The sequence below is a fragment of the Elephas maximus genome, chromosome 4, assembly GCF_024166365.1.
Source record: "Elephas maximus indicus isolate mEleMax1 chromosome 4, mEleMax1 primary haplotype, whole genome shotgun sequence".
NCBI classification, from domain to species: Eukaryota; Metazoa; Chordata; class Mammalia; order Proboscidea; family Elephantidae; genus Elephas; species Elephas maximus.
Genome location: NC_064822.1, coordinates 138650849 through 138665407, shown reverse-complemented (window position 1 = coordinate 138665407; position 14559 = coordinate 138650849). Strand labels below are relative to the sequence as shown.

At 42.0% G+C, this 14559-nt stretch overlaps 1 protein-coding gene across 1 annotated transcript in view; it reads left to right on the top strand.

The window, feature by feature from the left end:
* Positions 1 to 1359: 1359 nt before the first annotated feature.
* The window catches only part of OSBPL8 (oxysterol binding protein like 8), a 240632-nt gene continuing 227432 nt past the window's right edge, over positions 1360 to 14559 (top strand). Inside the window, exon 1 of the mRNA XM_049883930.1 lies at positions 1360 to 1790. The gene's annotated coding sequence lies outside the window, so the exon portion shown is untranslated. The remainder of the gene's footprint in view (positions 1791 to 14559) is intronic.

Here is a 14559-nt window from a genome sequence, read left to right as displayed (position 1 = left end):
TTCAGAACAGAACCTGAATCTTTTCCTTATTAGAATACCAGTTCATTACCATATCTCAGATTCTAAAACTCATTGTTTTTCGCATTTTAATATCTCTGAATTCAAGAAGGGTCTTAGACAATCACTGGCGTAACATAATTTGGCAGCATTTCTTTTCTTTCTTGGGGAACATAAAATAATGGTGTGTCTTCAAGAGCATGATTTCTAAAGCTTGTATAAAATTTATTAATAATGAGGATTATATAGGCCAAACTCTATTGGTTATTCATTTCAGCGTATACAGCCGATTAGAATGTCTTTTGATTTCTTGTCAAGAAAATGTTAAGAGCAGATAAGACTCACTTAATAGCCTTAGATCTGGGCAAGAAGGGAGAATGACGATCTACAAACTGAGTTTGGTTATTACAGAAAGCTGTCTCATTTGCCTTCGCTGTTATAGCAGGGCTTTATAACGATCTTTCTGCTCCTCTGCTTCCTTTCTGTATTATTACCTTTTTTTTTTTTTTTTGGTGACTTGCATTCTACTGCTTTTCTCTCATCAACAGGGTTGGGGGTGAGAGAGGGTCTAGGAAGTGTTTCTCGAACCGTAAAGGCAAACGAGTTAAGTCCAAAAGTTGAGGTGCTCGATAAAGAATTAGGATTTATTTAATAAATGGAACGAATGCCAAATTGCTGTGTATCTATTTAAACTGCCACCAACCTAACACACTGTAAAGCTTAATTGCTGTAAAACTGGCATCAAGGATTCCTGAACATGACTAGGAACAAAATTAAAAATAAGTTTCCTAGGCTATTTTCATCCCAGCATGACTGAAATGCACCACCCTTCCCTCAAAAATAAAAACTTTTAATGAAGAGAACAGTAATTTAAATGCCACAATTAACGTGCTACTAGAAATAGGAACAAGTAGTTACTGAAAGCTCTTCAAACCAGACATTATACACACGATGCCTTTTTTTCTTCACTTGGCTCAAGCTTTAACCAAGTGGAGGCTGGGGAGGCGAGTCTCACACTGAGGGCGCAGAGTATGGGACTGGGGTCCTGACTGAGCCCTGACCAGTGCGTTACAGGGCAGTCTCCTTAGGTTAGCAAGGGCGCCGGACTACCGGTCCACGAGGCCTTGTCTTAGCAGGTCAGCAGGCGCGGGGCCCGCCTCCTGAGGCCGCCCTTGGGTGTGCGGAGGCGGTTCTGTAGGCGATAAGACCTCGGTAGAGCTAGGTGTTGACAGCTCCTCCGGAGCACCTCACGCGGGCCCTGCGGGGGTGGTAACCCTGCTGCCACCACCGCCCGACGTCACGTGACGGGAAGGGGGTGTGGCCGGAGCCCGCCAGCCGGGGGGCGGGGCCGGGAGGGGGAGGGCGCTAGAATGTGAAGGATCGTGGCGGCTCGGGGTGCCCAGAGACGCGGCGACGCGGCCGATGACAACATTAGGCCGCGACGCACTCCCAGCCGGGTGGCGGTGGTAGCGGCAGCCCAGGCTGCTGCAGCGTTAGCTTTGGCCGCTGCAGGAGCCGCCGCCGATAGCAGGCGGACTGTGGGAAGGAGGGGGCCCGCCCTGGCTTGTGTACCACAGGGTCAGAGTTCCCGCCCACCTCGCGCGCGGAACCGGCAGCGCCTCCGTGGCGGCAAGGCAGCGCCCTTGTTCTCCGCTCGCGCCCCAGCTGCCGCCGGCGACTGCGGCCGAGAGAAGTTGGGGTCCAACCGGACGCGTGCACGGCCTCGAGTCCCGACGCCACCCCGGCCCCGGAGGAACCGGTCCCCTGCGCCTCTCCCCGGGGGCTCCGCACTGGTGAGTGTTGCGCCGGTCCCTGAGTCAGGTGCGAGGCGTCGGCACCCCGCTGAGGGACTGTACCCCCTTCTTCCCACCACGTTCAGAGCTCGGGCCGGCGAGGGCTTCGGGACACCCCGCACTGGAGAGTTCCTTTTTGGCTCCTTTGTCCCCTGTTGGAGTGGGGGGTTTCTAAAGGCTGGTGGGGGCGGAGTGTTGAGGCCCACAGGAGGCGCGTCTGCAGCCTTACAAAGCCACGCAGGGGAGCAGGACCGGGGGGCGTTTCGCACGTTTTAACTGCGCTAAGTGTGTGCCTCCTGCCGAAGTTTGACAGAGCGGACGGCGGGCCTCGCCGGAAGCCCCCGCGCCCAGAAGAGCGGGCGCTTTGTCTCTTGGTGTGTGCGGTTAAGGCCAGGCTCCGGTTTTCCTGTGACAGCCCCAGAGCAGGCTGTGCCGTGCACCGCAGACCGCACCCGCCTTGCAGAGCCGAGTGGCGCCGTGTTCCTCTAAAGCTCAGTTCTCCTAACGTAAGAGGAAAGGAGAAGCCTTCGCCGTACTTTTAAATTAATATTTGTTTCTGAGCACCTCAAGAATGGGATCAGATTCCAAAGAGCTACACATGACCCACCCACTCAGGACCGACTGAAGCAAAGCAACGGTATATGTAGATATTCCATTCACAAAAGTCATTTAACTCTTCTTTATGAGAGAGATCTGTGCTGCTCAACATTACCTAATTTCACTTTATCTAAATGCCATCCTAAATAATAAGTAGCTCGGGCTCCAGTTTCAGCAGATGGGAAAAACTTATTTAACTGATGATATAAGCATATTTGCATTAAATAAATAATTTAATGAAGTTCTGCTTTTCTGCCACTGGAAGACTTAAATAGCTTCTAAGTGGTATTAGAGTGCCCTGAGTAAGGAAGATTTATTAATTTTTATTACCTGACCAGCCTCAAATTAGTGCCACTTTAGAACTTTTCAGATACTCATTTAAAATAGATTTTTCCTTTACCAGGATTCCAGAAACAGCATAAATTGTGGGGAAGCATGGAAAAATTGCTTGTTAGGTTTTCTCCATCTCACTGGGTTTAATATAAACTTGGTAGACGATTATCAGTTTTTCTGCTTGCTAGAACCTGTTTTGCGGTGAAATGATTTTAAGATTGTGCTCAGATTGGGGAAGGGTTAAGGCCATCCAATTTTAATTGTTCTTAATTTAGAAGTACAACTATTTTTAAATATTTGTTACCTATTTTTTCATAGCAGTTGTATACAAAATGCCTATGATATGCCTGTTCAGGGTGGTGGGAAGGAGAATAGATGAAACCTAAGAACTAGCTTCTAGGTCTTTAATTATGGAGATTTAAGTTGTTGAGGTCAAATTCCATGTGAACAGTTTGAGCCACAATGCATTGTACACAGGTGTTTAGAAATGCCTGTTTAATTAAAAAATGGTTATGGTTTATTTCTCTTTCATTGAATCATAATATTGTATCTCAGATCTGTGGATAAGATGCTGCTACATTTTTTAGTTAGAATGTTATTGCATTTTAGAGGCAATCAGTATATTACAGCGCATGGCACTTGTATGATATTTCTTGGCTCATTTCTGAATTGAGAACCTTAAAATATAGTTTGGAGATAAACGTACAATTCTACGTAGTAAAATTATGTTTTAGTTTAAGAAAAACCGATAAAATTGTGAATTTACAAAATTTGCATTGCAAAAGGATCATTTTAAAGGATGAAGTACAGTATGTCTTAAATAGTGAGTGCTTCTTAGTACATTTAAATTTGGTTTATATATAATCTTTCAAGAGCAGATTGCTTGAATTGAGACATAAATGACAAAATAAAGAATTGATACTTAGACGTAGTTTTCTAATATTATTTTGAAAAATTTTTATTCTAATGGCAATATCTGAAGAATTTCGCGTGTGTGTATGCATTTATATATATATATATTTTTTTTTTCCTCTTCTGCCTCAAGCTGAAGACGTTACAATACATTTGGGCTTACTTATAACACAAATATTAGTGATCAGTTGTGGAGAGCAGCATAGAGGTCAACAATTTAGGGCCTGAAGCCCTTCCTAAAGCTAAAAACATTCATAGATGTGATCGTGGAGCATTGGATGATGCTAAAGGAGTACACATAGGTTCTGCCTTAATCTTAAGAATAGGACCTATGAATAAGATAAAAATACCACTTGAATAAAAAAGTCTGAGAAATATACTTCTTTTAAAGAAGTTGGCTGGTGCGCAAGGAGATGAATGGATGCATTTGATTGGGATAAAATATAGTTCCCTTGTGGATGGGACACAGAAGTAGATGTCTGGGCTAAGGTTGTATGCAGATTTCATGCCAGTATTTGGGAAACCATACCTGAGTGATTTTTAGATATATCCTTCCCTTCCTTCATCCCTCCTTTGTTCTCACACCCATACCCATAGGCACATGCGCGCACACACAGGAGAAGTTGAAGTTCTCATCTGTGTGGCATGATAGAAGGGAATTTTCTCCCTGGTAGGTGTTACCAAGTTTGGAAGGAGGAGAACTTCAGAGATTTTGTAGGAAAGGAACCTTTGTCTTACAACATCATACTCTTAAATTGTTATTTTTACCTTTGTTAACAAATTTCCAGACGATTCTCCATGACTAGCAAGGACCTTACCTGTTTTGTTCATCATTGAATCCCCAAATGTTTAGTATTTATTCAACAAAAAAATGTAGTTCCAGATACACGACTGGAGAACAAAGAGAAGTATGTGATACTGTATTCCAAACTAAACGCAAGCCCCGTAGGGTTTCCAGGGAGTGGCTGATGGATTTGAACTGCCGACCTTTTGGTTACCAACCAGGTTCTTAACCACTGTGTCACCGGGACTCCTAGATACAAGCAGTGAGGTGATAATAAGGAAGAATGTTAGCTTGGGAGGTGGGGAGCAAGTCATTCAATCTGGGAAACTTTCTTGGAGGAGGTAATTCTTGAGTTAGGTCTTACTGAAGGCTGTGTAGCTGAAGATAAGTGTGTATTCTAAGGGAGTAGACAGCATAAACCAAAGCGTTTAATTTGGACTGGTTAAGTCATGTTGGGTTAAGCACAGTGAGTCTTTTTGTGTAACATGAAAAATTTTTCTTCTCCCTGCACAACTATTGCCTCTTACCAGATAAAATATTTGGCACATATTGTAAGAGCTAATTATTTAGAGTACTTGAGTTTTGGTAGTGGTGCATTGGAGGCTAACAGCATTGAACTGGGGCTCAGAAAATTTAAATTGGAATTCTGACTCTGCACCATATATAAGCAACATGCCTTTGGGCAAATCACTGACCTTAGTTTCCTGATCTGTAAAATGAGGGTAATAATCCCTACCCTACATGGTTGTTGGGAGAATGTGTATGAAAGCACCCACCTCACTGTCTAACACAGGAGAACTTCAGCAAGTATTAAATTATTTAAAATATTTCCTTGTCTCTGGCTCTTTAAAAAATATTTCAATTCCTTTATTACGGACTCTGATCTCTACTTGACTGTTCGGATGACCCATACTGTCAACTTTAAATATACAGTATCAGAGTTTTTTTGTTGTTGTTAGGTACTGTCAAGTCAGTTCCAACTCATAGGGACTGTGCGTACAACAGAACTAAACATTGCCTGATCCTGTGCCATCCTCACAGTTGTTAACGCTTGAGCCCATTGTTGCAGTTGTTGTGTCAGTCCATCTCCTTGAGAGTCTTCCTCTTTTTCCTGACCCTCGACTTTACCAAGTATTATGTTCTTCTCCAGGTACTGGTCTCTCCTGATAACGTGTCCAAAGCATGTGAGACGAAGTCTAGCCATTGTTGCTTCTAAGGTGCATTCTGGCTGTACCAGATTGTTCAGCTGGCAGTCCACGGTATATTGAATATTCTTTGCCAACACCATAACTCAAAGGCATCAGTTCTTTTTCGGCCCTCTTTATTCATTGTCCAGCTTATGCATGCATGTGAGACGATTTTCTTTCAGGAAAACTTAATGTTTTCTAGTAGAAACAAAGCCGAATTATGTTACTCTTTAATGTTACAGACCACAAAGAATGTTAAATGCCTCAGAGTTTTAAAGCTTTAAGTAAGGGATATGTGTGGCTGAAAATCTGAGCCTTTGGGCTTTTCTTCTCCCCAGAATTTGTTTTTGGAATTTTGGAATAAGCAGGGGTTTTCCTGCTATTAAGAAAAAAACATTTTCAAAAGTATCCTCTATATGTTTTTAGTGATGTGATGATTGTAACCACGAAGGATCTCTGCTGTGTGTTTAGTATCCGTTATTTTTTTTGAGCAGGCTAATAGACTTCTTGTCTTTCTTATCTAAGCTTTTTGCTGCAGTAGCTGTTTGTTCTTTTATGAATCTCAACATTTTAATATACTTTATGTACTCTTCAGAGTGTCTATGATCCATGGAGCAGTCTTTCCATTGTATGATATTTGGTAGAGAATTTTATTATAAAAAGGCTAAGGACAGTCTTATTATAAAGAAGACAATTACCTACCATCTTCCATATTCACAAAGCACTGGAAAAAAAGAGGAAGTTGGTTTTAAAGCAGGAAGACTCTTTTCAGATAAAAAGGAGAAGCTTTTTGATTTAGGAATGTTTTATTATAGCTCTCGAAGGTGTCTTAGTAGGAATGGTTGGTCATAATAATAATAATGGCAAATATGCATTGACTGCTATGTGCCAGGTACTGCTTTAGAAGCACTTGACACGTTACTCACATTTAATCATCACCATGACCCTAAAAAAGGAGCCCTGGTGGTGCAGTGGTTAAGTGGTCAGCTGCTAACAGAAAGATGTGTGGTTTAAACCCTCCAGCTGCTCCCTGGGAAAAAGATGTGGTAATCTGCTTGAAATCCTATGGGGCAGTTCTGCTCTGTCCTATAGGGTTGCTATGAGTCGGAATCAACTTACAGCAACGGGTGTTCTTTTTTTCCCATTGCGTGACCCTAAAAATCAAGCAGTTTTCTTGTACTTTTTTTATCCAAGTGAGAAAACAGGCATACAGAGGTTAAGTAGTAAGTGATAGAGCCAGGATTTGAACTTGAGATCTAACTTGACCTTTGCCTTCAGAGCCTGTCCTTTTAAACACATTATACTTTGTTGTATAGTTTATTTACAGTTGTCCCTTATAATAAATCTTAACTTTAATTATTTGCCTTTGGGGGGGCTCAAAAGGTGAAGTGCTCAGCTACTAACTGGAAGGTTGACAGAACCCACCCAGAGGACCCCCAGAAGAAAGGCTTGGTGATCTGCTTCCAAAAGGTCATAGCCATGTAAACCCTCTGGAGCACAGTTCTACTCTGAAACACATGGGGTCGCCATGAGTTAGAATCGACTTGATGGCAACTTTTTTTTCCCCCTTTTATCTAATCTTTCTGAGTCTGTTTTGGCTGTGTAATTTGATAAAGATTCATTTTGTAATAAGATGAAATATAGCCTTGATTTCTTTTTTCCATTTTACTTGTATTTGACTGATGTCCTGTTTTTAAATCTTGCAAATTTGGAGTAAAATGAATAATTGTTTTATTGTTCTTTCGGTTGTCATTTTCTCACTGGGGAATTCTAGGCTACACTAGAAATATAAGTATGTAAGAGATACACTACTTCAGTGAATTGTTATAATTTTATAAGTTTCTTTATATATATATATTTATTGTGCTTTAGGCGAAAGCTTACAGCTCGTTAATTTCTCATACAAAAATTTATATACATATTGTTATGTGACAGCACACTCCCCCTTTCCACCCCAGGTTTTTTGTGTCTATTCGGTCAGTTCCTATCCCTTCCTACATTCTTATCCTGCCCCTGGACAGGAGCCACCCATTTGGTCTCATGTATCTGCTTGAGCTAAGAAGCGCTCTCTTCTACATACATATATATATATATTTTTTTAAAGAATAAGATTTTTGCACAGAATTGGTATGGTTGGTTTTGATGTGGTGATATTTGAGGGATGAAATCTGTCTAACCTGTGGAGATTTCCACCATTAAAATAACTTGTCATTCGGCTGCCCACAAATTAGGAATACTTTATCAGACTAGATAGTATCTTATAAAGAAGGCTCAGGTTCCTCTGGAAATTATGGAATTCCTGTAGATACTTTTGATGGGGTGTCAGTATGGTAGATCTGGGGAGAGAGCAGTTCCGTCTAAGTAACACTATTACTGGGTGGGAGTAATTTGGTGAGAAGCCCTGGAGATGAGAAAACCAGGTACATTGTTATGTTGGAGAGTAGGTTGAGGGACTTCTGAAAACTAGCTTTGTTTACTGTGTAATTTTGCCTGTTTTTGTGACTAATTTAAGATAGCAATACAGAAGTAAAGAAAAACAATGCTGTGTATCATGATATTGAGTTTGTAATAGTTCCTGGGCTGTTTTGCAAGATGCGAGTACTTTATAAATATTAATTGATAATAATGGAAGGATATTCTTACCACCTGTTATTTCAGAAATCTAGAGAGGCAGAATAGCATAGGCTCTGGAGCTGGTCTGGTTAGGTTCAGAATCTGCGCAGCCACTCACTAGTTTCTGCCCTGTATCTGGCTGTGTGCCAGCATGGACTGGCCACAGAAGAAGCAAATGGTGTCGTATAGTCAGAGAGAGGGCCAGAGATGGTATCATGTGAGTTTCCCTTGGTTCTTACATGACATGAAAGACATCTGGAAGTTCTTATATATTTCTAGTGAAGGAAATAGAGGGTAGTGAAGTGAGGGCCAGCAAGCCTGTCATGAGGCAGTTATTGTAAGGGGAGGGACCGTATACTAGATGTTGTAGGGAGTGCAGCTGTGCCAGATTCAACTCAGTGCCCACCAAAATTTATGCCCCCTCTTTCATAGTGTGTGCTTCATAGAGCTGCTGTAAGAAAATACCATAAACTGGCTGGCTTATAATAACAGCAATGTATCATTTCACAGTTCTGAAGTCTGGGAGTTCAAGATCAGGGTGTCAGTCATGTTGATTGCTTCTGAGGCTTTGAGGGAGAACCTGTGCCATACCTCTCTCCCAGCTTCTGGTAGCTCCAGGTGTTCTTTGGCTTGTAGCTGCAGGGTGACATGGTATCCTTTCTATGTCTGCTTCTCTGTGTCTGTAGGTAGTCCTTGAGTTATGATGTGTTGGAGTTATGACGAACTGCACTTAAACAACTCTTTTTTTTTTTTTTTGTACATCTTATCATTAGTTATATGTTGCAAAGTGTAATTTGTTGATGTTATCATTTTCAGGTGTTCTCTCGAAGATGTTCAGTTTTATGACTTAACTGTTGCAAACACTGCGAGATTTATAAAGATACTGTTATTAACAGGCAATAGTAATGAAAACTAAAAAAAAAAAGAGAGGTATTCAACTTATGTCAGAATCGACTTAGGGCAGAGTCGTTGGAACGGAACTCTGTTGTAAGTTAGGGACTAACTGTATATTCCTCTTTTATAAGGACAGTACTCAAATTGGATTAGGACCTACCCTATTCCAGTGTGAACTCACGTTAACTGATAACATCTTCACAAGTCCTACTTCTAAATAAGGTCACATTCACAGATTACTAAGGGTTAGGACTTAAACAAATTTTTGGGGGGGAGCACACTTCATTCCTTAATATACAGTTTAGTTATCATTGGGAATCGCTTGCTGTTTTAGTCATCTAGTGCTGCCAGAACAGAAATGCTCAAGGGAATGGCTTTAACAAAGAGAAATTTATTCTCTCACAGTCTAGTAGGCTACAAGTCCAAATTCAGGGCGTCAGCTTCAGGGGAAGCCTTTCTCTGTTAGCTGTGGGGGAAGTTTGTGTCATCAATCTTCTCTTGGCCTAGGAGCTGCTCTCTGCCGGAACCCTGGATCCAAAGTACGCGCTCTGCTCCCAGCACTCCTTTCTTGATAGTATGCGGTCCCCATGTGTCTCTGCTGGCTTCTCTCTTTTATATCCAAAAGAGATTGACTTAAGACACTATCTAATCCTGTAGATCTCATCAATATAACTGCCACTAATCCATCTCATTACATCATAGTGATAGGATTTACAACACATTGGGAAATCACAGCAGATGACAAAATGGTAGACAGTCATACAATACTGGGAATCAGGACCTAGCCAAGGTGACAGATATTTTTGGGGAACACAATTCAATTCGTGACATTTCACCCTTTTGCCCCCCCCAAATTCATGTCCTTGCCACCTGTAAAACATATTCACCCCATTATATCATAGCAAAAGTCTTAAACCAACTCCAGGTCCAAAATCCAAAAATTCTTCTGTATCTGTGAAATCTAGAATACAAATTATCTGCTTCCAAAGGTACAGTGGTGCAACAGGCAGGCACAAGCTGGACATTTCCATTACAAAGGGAAGAAATTGGAGGGAAAGAAGGCATAACAGGCACCAAGTAAGTCAGCAGAACACATTACATTAGCCCTCAAAGCTTGAAAATAATCCTCTGTTCTCTGAGACCATTTATACAGTGGCCCTGCCCTCAAGACTGTAGGTATTGGCCGCACTGTCCAGATTTTGAGTGGAGACACCTTGGCCCTGTGCTTCAGCTCTGCCTTTGAGGCCCACTGGGACAGTAACTCTGCTCCCTTGGCTTTAGGCGCACCATTCTTCTAGTCCACCCGAGTGACCACTCCACCCTTAGAAACACTAGAGGCCGTGGTTATACCTTTTGAGACTGAGGTAGCTTGGCTTCCTGTGTTCTGTGTGTTTCAGCTTCTGCTCCTTGGTTCCTTGGCCCCTGGGCCTTCTGGCCTCACCAACAGCTGCCTTACTGGGGCAAGTGTTCCAAAGCTGTGTATCGCCGCTGATAAGTGCCTGGAGGTACCCCACCCCTACGGTAAATTTTGGCTGGAAGAGACTCAGCTCTCTTGCTCCATGGATTGGCAAGCCTAGCTCCACTGATAAGTGCCCAGAGGTACTCCACTCAGCCAGGAAGCCTCCTGTGCACACGTACTCAGCTCTCTTACACTCTGTGGGTCAGCTTCCACGCTGTCTGGCACTGCTCTCCTGGCTCTGCTGCTGCCAGTCCTCTTCTGTTGCCGCTTCTCTGTTGCTGCTGGTCCTCTGCTGCTGCCGATTTTCTGCTGCTGCTGGTCCTCTGCTGCTGCTGGTCCTGTATCCATTCAGTTTCAAACTGGTTCCACATTTTAGGTATCTGTTAGAGGAGCACCCCACTCTCGGTACTAAATTCTTTCTTAGTTGTCTAGTGCTGCTGTAACAGAAATACACAAGTGGATAGTTTTAACAAAGAGAAATTTGTTCTCTCACAGTCTAGTAGGCTACAAGTCTAAATTTAGGGTGTCAGCTCCAGGGGAAGGCTTTCTCTGTTGGCTCTGGAGGAAGGTTCATGTCATTAATCTTCCTTTGGCCTAGGAGCTTCACCATGCAGGAACCTTGGGTCTAACGGATGTGCTGTGCTCCCAGCAGTGCTTTCTTGGTGGTATGGGGGCCCCACGTCTCTCTACTGGCTTCTCGCTTTTATATCTCAAAAGAGATCGATTTAAGATACTGTCTAATCTTGTAGATCTCATAAGTATCACTGCCACTAATCTGTTTCATTACGTCATAGTGATTGGATTTACAATGCATAGGGAAATCACATCAGATGACAGAATGGTAGACAATCATACAGTACTGGGAATCAGGACCTAGCCAAGTTGAGAGATATTTTGGGGGGACACAGTTCAGTCTATGACAGTTGTTCAGCCAGGAACATGTTTCTCATTTGTTCACTCCACTACCCCTATTTGCCCCCCCCCTTGTCTAGGTGGAGCGCATAACTAGTTTTCACCAGTGGAATGTGAGTAGAAATGATGTGTTCCCACTTCTGGGTTGGTGGTAGAAAAGTGGTGTTCTTTCCATCTTCTCTTTTCCAATCTAAGAGCTGGATTCAGAAGCAGATGGTTGAACCATAAGATTGGAAGGATGTAGAGTCCCTAAATTACCATGTGGAAGAAAACCGTACACCAAACAGGAACTCCCACAATAGATTGTTAACTTAATGAGAAACCTTAATTGTGTAAAGCTACTGAAAATTTGGGGTTTATTTGTTAAGATTTTAGCATTGCCTTAACTAAAAAAGCAGTGTAAGCCAAGCAGTGGTGTCTTAGGCTGGGTTCTCTAAAGAAGCAAAAGGAGTAAAACGTATAAATATATATATGTATAGAGAAAGATTTATATCAAGGAAACAGCTCACTCTATTGTAGAGGTTGGAACATCCCAAATCCTTGGATCAGGATAGAGGCTTTTCCCAGTTCATGGAGCTGCAGAAGCTGGTGAACCCAAGAGCGGCAGGTCAGAAAGCAGGGCTCCTACTCACAGGTTCTGAAAGTCGAGGAATACCAAGGTCAGCAGGCAAGACCACAAGGTTTCTCCTGACTGACGTAGCTGCAGGGGCTGGCGAACCCAAGATCGGCAGGTTGGAGAGCAGGACTCTTGCTAGTAGGCTGTGAATGTGAAGATTGATGAATCCCAAGATGGACAGGTAAGCTGCTAGCTCAAATCCCAAGAACTGGAGATAGACAAGAGGCAGCTGCTGGATCCAGAACGAGCCAAAAACCTTGGCAAGGCGATTAGGAACGAAGTAGGTGGGAGAAGCTGGAGAGGTGATGGCTGAGGAGGTGGTGAGCTGCCGCAGGCCCAGGCCCCGCATCTGCTCATACCGCTCAGCAGATTCCATCGTGGGGGTGATCACGTAGCAGATTTCAACAGGGAAGTGATCGTAACATCATACAGCTGCCAAAACACTGAGAATCATGGCCCAGTCACCATCACAACTGGTTAGAGGAGGTAGTTGAGAACCCAAGAATATCCATATCAATAGGAGCTGAAGTGGGGCCAGTTTATAATATACAGGATGCTGTTCCAACATACTCACCAGCATGTGCCATTAAGACTCTTATGAGGGCCAAGGGCCGAATCTTAGAGGGTAGTTCATGGATCTGCATTCAGACCAGTATAAGACTCAAAGCTTTCCCCTAGTCACAGACACAATCATAAGAATGACAACCAGAGCTATAAAAATCTGAAGAGTTCTCTTAGCACTACTGACATTTTGGTCTTGATAATTCTTTGTTGTGAGAGGTTGGTATGGGAAAAAAAGAACTAGAAAATTCTTAAATTATCCCCCAAAAAGTAAGCGAAGAGTAGAAAATTTAAAGAAATCTCCAGAACACAGAAAGAAGGAGTCACATAATATGAAAGCAAAGATGAGACAAAAAAGGATCAATCCAAGAGAGAAAACATGTACCTACTGAAGAACAAACAGGCAAATGAGAAAATATCAAAGGCATAATAGAAAAGAATTTCCTAAAGTTGAAGAAGAATCTGACTGGAAAGGCCAACTGAGTGCAACAAAGGAAGCTCTGTTGTGTTTAAAACACTATTTTCTATTGAATCTTTTATCCACACTTCTATTAATTTATGAGCTTTAGACTTTTATCTAAAATTTCCATTTTTTCCTTCTGTCTCTAAACTTGTAGCTACACTTCTCATTGCCTAGATAAAACACATTTTTTTTTTCCCTGTAACTTCAGCTCTCATGCCCATAGGTTGTCTTTAAATAATAAAAACCAGTAAATAGTGTTGATATCAAGACTATGTAAATATCCATGTATGTGCTCAGATTATGATTCCTTTTCTATAGATCCTTAACAAGTAGCCCCTGGGCCACTCCAAGAAAAGTGTTGGTAACATCAAGGTCCAGTGGATTTTTTTTATTCGTTGTTCAAAATCTAGTTGTTAAATTAAAAAAAAAAAATTGGATATGACTTTTTGTTTCTCCTGGTGTTTTTATTTTCACCCTATTCTTGTACTATCTGCCTTTCTCCTGCACGCTAACTTTCCAGCATAACACCTATTGTATTGTGTTCCCTGTTTATTTGGAGTCCTTCATAATCCTGCCTAGGATCCCTGGAAGTGCAGTGATTAAGTGCTTGGCTGCTAACAGAAAGGTCAGAAGGTTGAAACTGCTCAGTGGCTCTGTGGGAGAAAAGATCTAGCGATCTGCTCCTGTTAAGTTTACGGCCTAGGAAACACTAAGGGGCAGTTCTACTCTGTCCTATAGGGTCACTGTGAGTCAGAATCGACTCAACAACATAATCCTACCTCAGTTTGGACTGATTACCTTTTAGATCTCTTCCTGAAACTTCCTTTCACTTCATTCTTGGCTTGGACCCCTTCTATTACAGATCTCATGTCTTCCTTTTTTTTCTTGATTTAATTGATCTTTTTCCTGGAGTAGATCCTCAAGTAACTTACTAGAAAATTGTGTATGAGAAGCAACTTTCTGAATTCTTCCATATACAAAAATGCCTTTGTTCTATTCTCATATTTGACTGATAGTTTGACTGAGTACAGTATTGTAGGTTGAAAATAATTCTCCTTTAGAGCTTTGAAAACATTGCTCCATTTTCTTTTAGCATCCAGGAATGCTGATTAGAGTCATATGTCAATCTAACGCACCATTCTTCTCAGGTAATATTTCTTCCTGCATTGTGGAAGCTTTTAGAATCTCTGTTTTATCTTTGTGCTACAAAGCCGTAATTAGGTATATAAGTTGTTTTGTTCTGGTTAATTTAGGCACTCAGTTGGCCTTTCCAGTCAGATTCTTCTTCAAATTTAGGAAATTCTTTTCTATTATGCCTTTGATAATTTCCTCGTTTGCCTGTTTGTTCTTCAGTAGGTACATGTTTTCTCTCTTGGATTGATCCTTTTTTGTCTCGTCTTTACTTTCATATTATGTGACCTCTTCTTTCTGTGTTTTG